Source organism: Dermacentor albipictus, unplaced genomic scaffold (assembly GCF_038994185.2).
Source record: "Dermacentor albipictus isolate Rhodes 1998 colony unplaced genomic scaffold, USDA_Dalb.pri_finalv2 scaffold_20, whole genome shotgun sequence".
Lineage (NCBI taxonomy): Eukaryota > Metazoa > Arthropoda > Arachnida > Ixodida > Ixodidae > Dermacentor > Dermacentor albipictus.
In genome coordinates, this window is record NW_027225574.1 from 7,246,783 (window position 1) to 7,254,935 (window position 8,153).

At 45.1% G+C, this 8,153-nt stretch overlaps 1 long non-coding RNA gene and 1 other non-coding gene across 2 annotated transcripts; both read right to left on the minus strand.

Annotated features, from left to right (window-relative positions):
• Positions 1 to 817: 817 nt before the first annotated feature.
• Positions 818 to 890, minus strand: TRNAS-CGA (transfer RNA serine (anticodon CGA)). Its single transcript has one exon. It is a non-coding gene; the product is annotated as a tRNA-Ser (tRNA).
• A 3,120-nt stretch (positions 891 to 4,010) lies between these two features.
• Positions 4,011 to 5,265, minus strand: LOC139052216 (uncharacterized). The gene is made up of 2 exons (XR_011509784.1): positions 5,183 to 5,265; positions 4,011 to 4,527 (listed from the first exon to the last, which is right to left on the minus strand). It is a non-coding gene; the product is annotated as an uncharacterized lncRNA (long non-coding RNA).
• Between the last annotated feature and the right edge of the window lie 2,888 nt (positions 5,266 to 8,153).

The window sequence follows — 8,153 nt, forward strand, 5'->3', positions numbered from 1 at the left end:
GGGTGAGACACCTGTCGACTTCGTGCACGTTTCGCGGCTGAAGGCATACTTCGCTCGCAATTCTTCGCCTGCCACGCGCTGAAAGGGCGCTTCGCCATCCGGGGGTCCCGTTACAGAAGGACGAAAGAACATAGAGAAAGAAGATCGGAGACGCTGGCTGCTGCGTGTTGTTGATGGTCAGCCATATTAACTATTCTGACTCATCCTGTATTTATATTGTGAATATAGTTTTCCTAGACTTGCAACGTCCCCATAACAATATGATGGAATAGTCGGTTCTGTTTGAATGTAAAGCATAACATCACTTCGAATTCTTCAGGGTGTGTCCGATGCAAGTTATGACTGTTCTGAATGATTATGCTGCCGGCGAGTTGCAGCTGTTGCGCAGATGCGCACTAGTTCCTGAGTGAGTTACCGCACAGGGTTTGATAACTTCTGTTCAACACGTCCCTATATAGCTGCCAATTAACATAAACACCCCGTTGTTGCCGGGCCGGCTGTGAGCCTGCTAACTCGATTCAGGCAAGGAAATGTTATACTGGACAGTCTCATCATCTTTTCATCCCGTTAAAACTGAGTGGTGCACGTTGTAGCCCACTCATCTCCTTCAACAAACAAAGCAAATCTGCATATATATATATATATATATATATATATATATATATATATATATATATATATATATATATAGTAATATCATAAGAAGCCAACAAACATTGACACCAAGGACAACATAGGGGAAATTACTTGTGTATTTAATAAATGAAAATAAAGAAACGAAGAATTAATGGAAATTAAAGTGGATGAAAAAACAACTTGCCGCAGGTGGGAACCGAACCCACAGCCTTCGCATTTCGCGTGCGATGCTCTACCAATTGAGCTACCGCGGCGCTGTTTTCCCATCCACTTTCTTGGGTATTTATGTGTCCAAGTAGAACCCTGGGAGTGTTAGCAAGCGCCACCACACACAGACCATGGCGGCGGACGTGGGACGTCCTTTTTGCCGCAGGTGTCACGAGAACGAGAACGTGTTTTTTCATCCACTTTAATTTCCATTAATTCTTCGTTTCTTTATTTTCATTTATTAAATACACAAGTAATTTCCCCTATGTTGTCCTTGGTGTCAATGTTTGTTGGCTTCTTATGATATTACTAATAAAATCGGGACCCTTGGTTAACCCTCTTTCTTCTCGTTTATATATATATATATATATATATATATATATATATATATATATATATATATATATATATATATATATATATATATATATATGCCTTGTTGCTACGTGTATACGAGGCATGTGGTTCCATAAACTGCTTGATTAATGTGGTTATGACAGTGCACCGAAAGCAGCCGTTTATATATACAAGCTGCTCAGTTGAGCTGACGTATAGTTCGGAACGGCATTGCATGTAGGTTTTATATACAAGATAAGCATAACCTGTTTTTGGTGGGAATCCAACTCGAAAATAATTTCATTTTGTTGAAACCCCTAGAAAAGAGCTGAAGGACACATCTGTCTTCTTTAACTTAAATAAGGAAGTTCTGAGTTTTTACGTCGCAAAACAGCAATATATGATTATGAGGCACCCGCGGCGTTTTCACCGCTTTGGGTTTTTCAACCATCACCTTCGTATAAGTACGCGAGTGCTTTTCCATTTCAGCCCCATCCAATTCTGCGGCCTAAATTGGATCCGACAGCTCCAATTTAAAGGCCCATTGTCATAGCCACTATTCCCACTAATTAAACGGCTGCGCCGGCAAAAAAAATTAAAGCGGCTTACCGGAGGAAGATTATAGTGTATAGAATAGGTAAATGAAACTGTCTTCGTCATCCGAGGTCCGACCCAATAAAAGACGCGTACCAATTACTCCGCATTCTGTTACGCGACGAAGACGCAAACATGAACGGAATGTTGCACTGCATTTTTTTTCTCACTATACTCCACGTAAATCTGAGAACAGCGCAACAGAGCGCGGGATGAGGCAGATATGTTTTATTAGCTGAGTTGGTTTTTCGTCTGCATTTTACAAAATCTACTGATAGAAAACGATATGCGCAAGAATACACACGACAGACAAGCTGCTTGAAGAACAAGCAAAACATTTGTTCTCCAAGGTGGCTACAATAAAATAGCAGAATGAAAGCCGACACTGCGGCCGCAATGCACGCGCATCACCACTCGGCCTAAAAACACACAAAGGAATTTATTCCTAAAACATGAACACATGTCATACGTAATTGGGAACACTAGTTGAGTGGTCCGGTCGCAAAGAGCAGCGAGCAAAGCAGTAGGAAGGACCCCACCGAGCAGAATCACCTGCAGTTTCCAACGGCGCGACCTTGATGCGGCCCAATCCACCTCGCTCTCAGCGCCTCCACAGTATTTTTCGTCGTCGGGTGCCTCCCTGCAACGCATGCGCTGCTCCGGCTGCTTATTCCACTCAGCTGTATTCTAGTACGCTTCAGCTTTACCTCCCGAAGCATCTGTTTTGTTCGTAGGCAAAAACTCAACGAATCAGGGGGAGGCGCGCGCCGCGTGCGCCACTGCGTTCCTTGCAGCACCACTAGACGGCGCTCACCTACACGCATGCGCGGCAGCGGCGTTGCTGCCCGTGAGGGGGAAAGACAGAAATGAACCAGAAAGCGCGCCTTCGCGCATAACGTTCGGCGAAGCGTTTCCCAGTAAATATTACGGTTGCACAAGCTGCAGTTCCCGGGAAGCGGAAACTGTATCATACGAAGCCGGGAGTGACATAACTACATGTATAAGAAGAACCCGCCTAGCAACTGATTTGTGTTATGATCGTGTTATTGAAGGCCACGTAGACTGAGGACTCCTGAAGAGCAACGTGCATACAAGGCGCGGTGAAAGAGTGGTTAAGTGCACTTCTCTTCTCTCTGGCCCACTCATTGTAGGTAGACAAGAGAGCGGTTGCGAAGGTGGTTGAAACCACTTAGGCTAATGATTAGGTAAAGTGCATGTGAATGTCACCTTATGAACAATTTCAAGCTTCGTCGTAATGGGTGAGTTATTTTTCTAGTCTTCGTTTACATCTTCACTGTCCAACTGCCTTCATGGCATAGATTGGAGGCCATTCTTTTTCTCGGTTGCGCACGAAAACGTGATAAATTTTTGCCTTTCTAGCGTTGCAAGCACTCATCACAAAGAGTTAATTTGGTAGCATCCACGGTAGTCCAGCGGCTATGGCGTTGACCTGCTGAGCTCGAGGTCGCGGGTTCGATGCGGGCCGCGGCGGCCGCATTGCAACGCGTTCCTATAGGAACGGAATGCAATATTTCTCGTATACCGTTCATTTATTGCACGTTAAAGAACCTGGGATGGTCAAAATTATTCCGGAGCCATAATCAGATGGTGGTTTTGCCACGTAAAACCACAAAATTTAGTTTACCTTATAAAGCAGCTGGCCAAGTGCCTCGTTGTTTCGAGATTTGAAATAGTAACGTTACAGTTTAAAAGCACTAAAACGTCATATAGGAAGAAGTGCCCAATGAAAGCCGCCTAAACAGCGGCTAACCGGAATTAAGCTGCACAGAACATTCAAGAAAATTAATATAATAGAGTGCAGGTTGTACTATATGGCAGATAACTCCATGGAAAAATTGCCCAATGTGAGGAATTTTTATGCCTGGCAAGGGTCCCTGCCCTCTAGTGTAATGTAGGACTTGTGCGCTACTCGTTTGAGAACAGTGCACGACAGTGTTGTGAAGACGTACTCTCCTTCTATGCAGAAGGAGATTATGTACAGATGGCGATTCGCTTTGTCTACATTTCAAATGCGACTTTATTATTTCTAACTGCTAAATAATATGTAGCCTGGAGCGTCTCTGTTCCCGACGCAAAAGTCCTGTCCATGCCTTACTTACATAGGTAAACCGGCACCTATTGTTTTGCGTGACGGGACTCCTTAACACTTGACGTCGAGGAAGAGAAACTCCGCATCTGCGTACGGAAGTTACAGTGAAGGAAATAATGACTCAAGGTGCAGGATAACAGTACCAGTCTATAGGAAAGATATAACAAACAAGAATAAAAAAGGGTGCTGAGACGCGAAAAGTAAACCAAGCGTAATGGACTTCTGCTGGTCTATCTCTAACATGTCAGTACACGATTCCCACTGCACATGACTCATAATAGAACGGGATTTCCACGCGAGATCCACACTAACCGAAAAGGAGACAACTCGCGTGTGGCGTGCGAGAAATTTCGTGCAACGCGTCGCAGTCATTCTTAGATCGATGCCCGGGACTTAATCTTGGAGGCCCTCTTCCTCGGTGCCTTGTCGGTGAGCGCCGGCAGTAGCCTGAGCAACATAACGGTGACCCTCGCTCGACCGGGGGGAGTGGCGGTGCCGTCCGATGCGATAGAGCGCACCTCCTCCACCGCTTCCCCACCGAGGCAGATGACGGCTACGTCGTGGAACACGCATCGGATGTGCTCCATCACGAACATGTCCATAGGTTCTGTCTGGAACACCACCACGATCGTGTTGCCAACGTTCTGGACGAAGGGGCGAAAGGGTGAATAAATCAACATGACGTTGACGTATTCAGTCAACTACTCAAAGTAACTTCTGCTGAGCGTGACTCTTGCTTGCGTAACAGACAGATTTGCCGTTGAGTTTCACTACGCCACGGCGGCCGCAAAGCATGCCGTAGTCCTTAGCGGGCGGGAGGAGAACTATGGTAAGATGCATGAGGTGTTTGCAGCATGAGAAACCCACTTAGCTCTCGAATGAAGAAAGGCAGAGAGGTGAGAATAAAATAATTATACACTAGGGGTGGGTTTGAGACGAATTGCGCCGAAACTTCCCCCTGAAGGTCACTGAAAAGATTCACAATGGCTTTGTTCACGGCATTCCTCTCTATGGTGTCTTGAACCCAAGTATAGCAGCCACGAAACAAGTACTACTGTCCTCATGGCGCCAACAGGGCAAGTTCGCGTGCCCTCTTCACGTGGGGAAATAACTCTAAAGATTGGCTAGTTGCTTACCTGACTACGTGACTGATTGATGAATTAATGAGTTAATTCGTCGTTCGAATCATTATCAGAGTATTGTAACACTCAGTTATAAGTGCATTCACCTTATTATTCATGGATGTTCTCCTAGTTTGAATTCTAACGACGGACAAATATTGGCGCAGTAGCTTATTACCTTGAAGGCGTCTCTCAGGCTGAGGATGCACTCCAGACTTCGACGTTTCATTCTCGATAGGAGCGAAGAAGTTGTCACCTGTAAAATAGAACTCGGCTGCATGCGACCTGCACATACTCCTGGATTCCATATCTATATAAAGCGCCGCTGAACCACCCCTCTGACTTGGTGAAAAACATTCTGGGGATAGCATAGGCTGCTGTGCATATGGTAGTCAAATTTTGCACTCGTGCGCGGTGTCATCTTTTGTGGCGATAGCTAGTATAGGGACATTCCAGACGAATTGCCGCGTCACCGTCGCCATCGCCGTGATGTCCCATAAATAGTTCATTTGCGATAAGATCACGGCCGCTTGCCCTATGCTGTAGGTGCCAGTTAAAGCGTGCAAGGATGAGCCGAGAAGGATGTTGACTTGATCTCGCATTCGCAAGGGTGAAAAGCAGGGAGGAAGTGTGCCGTCTTCTATCGCTTGCAAAGCAGCAGGGGAAGGGGGGGGGGGGGAATGCGTTTTACTTAGGTCGTGGTTGAGCGTGGGTGCATGGGCCCTATCTTGAAAGTAATCAGCTATGGGTACAAAGCCTGGGCGCGCTGAGAGCTAATGGCTTCGTGTGTGCTATGTTATCCCTACACTGTAAAATAATTTACACCCCTAAGGGTTTTTTTCGGTGTCTATAACTAACCCCCTAGCACCCTTGAAAAAGCTGGGTTTTATAGGGAATTACACCCTTATGATGGTTATTCTATATTCCAATAACACCCTATCCCTTGAGGGTGTTTTGAACAACATATTACCCTTCGACCCATGGGGTGTAAGGGTGTGATCAGGAATATATTACCCCTTCACCTATCGGGTGTAATGAGCAATATAATAGCCCTTGAAGTACGGCATGTGGAAGCGGGTACATATGCACTTCATTGTTTGTTTCTAAGTCTACAGTTAGGCTAGCACACAGAAATGTTATGTATGGTGTGCATACAATAGGTAATGTGTTTACAAACGCACTGCATAGCAACTTTGAGAGAAAACACATTATCACTTGTGAGTGTTCTGCGTGAAATGGTCCCATTTATCACAGATACAGAGTGACTGCATGGAGGGTCATTTATTCTAGCCTCCTGTACAATATTTTGAGCTTGCACTATGCCTTGTGGTGACAAGTCTTGCGGCCGTTCTACATTGAAGAACAGTCTCATTCAAACCAAAGTTCCAGGGCACAGGCGAGGATGATGATGCCTTTTTGTAGCTCCATTCCAATGTCCTAAGGCGAGCCATCATAGATGAAGCCATTTCTTCATTGATCACTGTAGCCATCTGCTTCTTTTCTACCTGCAAAATGATTTGTTGCAATTTAATGTCAGGAAAAGTACATGAAACATGACTAGCAGCGCTTCCCTGCATCATTCACTTTAATATTTCAAGATCACATGAAGAGCAGGTTAAAGAAAACAAGCACAGATAGTGCTTACTTCCAGGAAATCGTTATTTCGAAAGAATAAGGCATTTAATCTGCCACATCATGAATGTAGGAGAGACAGGCTACACAAATATATGAGGGCAATTCAGAAATTATTGCCTCCAAGCCCACTACTTTGCCAATATTACAGCAAACATTTTGAACTTTTTATCATTGATGCACTTATGCTTACGCTATCGAATGTCACTTGCCTCGCCTTCCTATCTCTTCTCGTTCCAGAGTAATCGAGAAATTCATGGCATCCAGTGGTGACGTCCAGTTGAAACAACAGGCTGTAATTGAATTTCTGACTGTGGAAGGTTGTGCGCATATCAACATTCATGGCCATTTGATTGCAGTTTACAGGAATGCCTATGCTGACGTCAGCACTGTGCAGAGGTGGGCAAGGACTGTGAAAGACCAAAATCCTACTACATCAAATCTCCCGGATCAGCACCGAAATGGATGGCCCACAATGGCTTCTGATGAGGGTCATGAACATCAGCAGATGAGTTGACTCGGTGCAATCGCAGGATCAAGCAACACCAGATTGCAACACTCGCCATTTCCATTGCCTCAGTGAACCACATCATTAAAGACCTGCGTTACAAGAAGACTTGCGCTTGTTGGGTGTCACGGTAACTGACGACTGACATGAAAAAGTCGAAGCATAGCCAACAAGTTCAATTCTTGTAACCCAGGAGGTTTTTAATTATGTGGTTCACTGAACCAATGGAAATAGCGAGTGTTGCTGCAATCTGGTGTTGCTTGATCCTACGATTGACCCGATTCAACTCGTCTGCCTGATGTTGATGATCCTCATAAGAAGCCATTGTGGGCTGTCCAGTTCGGTGCTGATCCTGGACATTTGATGCGGCTGGATTTTGATGTTTCTCAGTACTTGCCCACCTACGCACAGTGCTGATTTCAACACAGGCATCCCCGTAAACTGCTTTCAGATGGCAATGAATGTTGAAGGGCGCAGAACCGTCCGCAGTGAGAAATTCAACTACAGCCCACTGTTTCAACCGGACATCACCACTGTATGCCATGCATTGCTCGATTACTTTGGAACGTGAAGAGATAGGAAGATGGGGCAAGCGACATTCTATAGCTTAAACATCAGTGCATTAATGATAAAGAGCCAAAATGTTTTAAGTACTACTGGTAAAGTAGTGGGTTGTGCATCAGTGCACAACCCACTTTTGTGCCTCAGTGCATAAAAGTACATTTTGTTAAAAAAGTAAGTGGAACAACAGTGCATTTTTCCGGCAAGTTTGATGGTGCATATCTCCAAACTGACGCCATTCTGGAAATCAATTCCAAGTAGATACACCTTGTAATCTCACTGGCTATGATTCGTAAATTACAATATGTGCCCCAGATATGTGGTGGCGCTGGCAAACACTCCCAGCGTTCTACTAGGAAGCATAAATACCCAAGAAAGTGATGGGGAAACGGCGCCCGCAGTAGCTCAATTGGTAAAGCATCTAACGCGCAATGCAAAGACGTGGGTT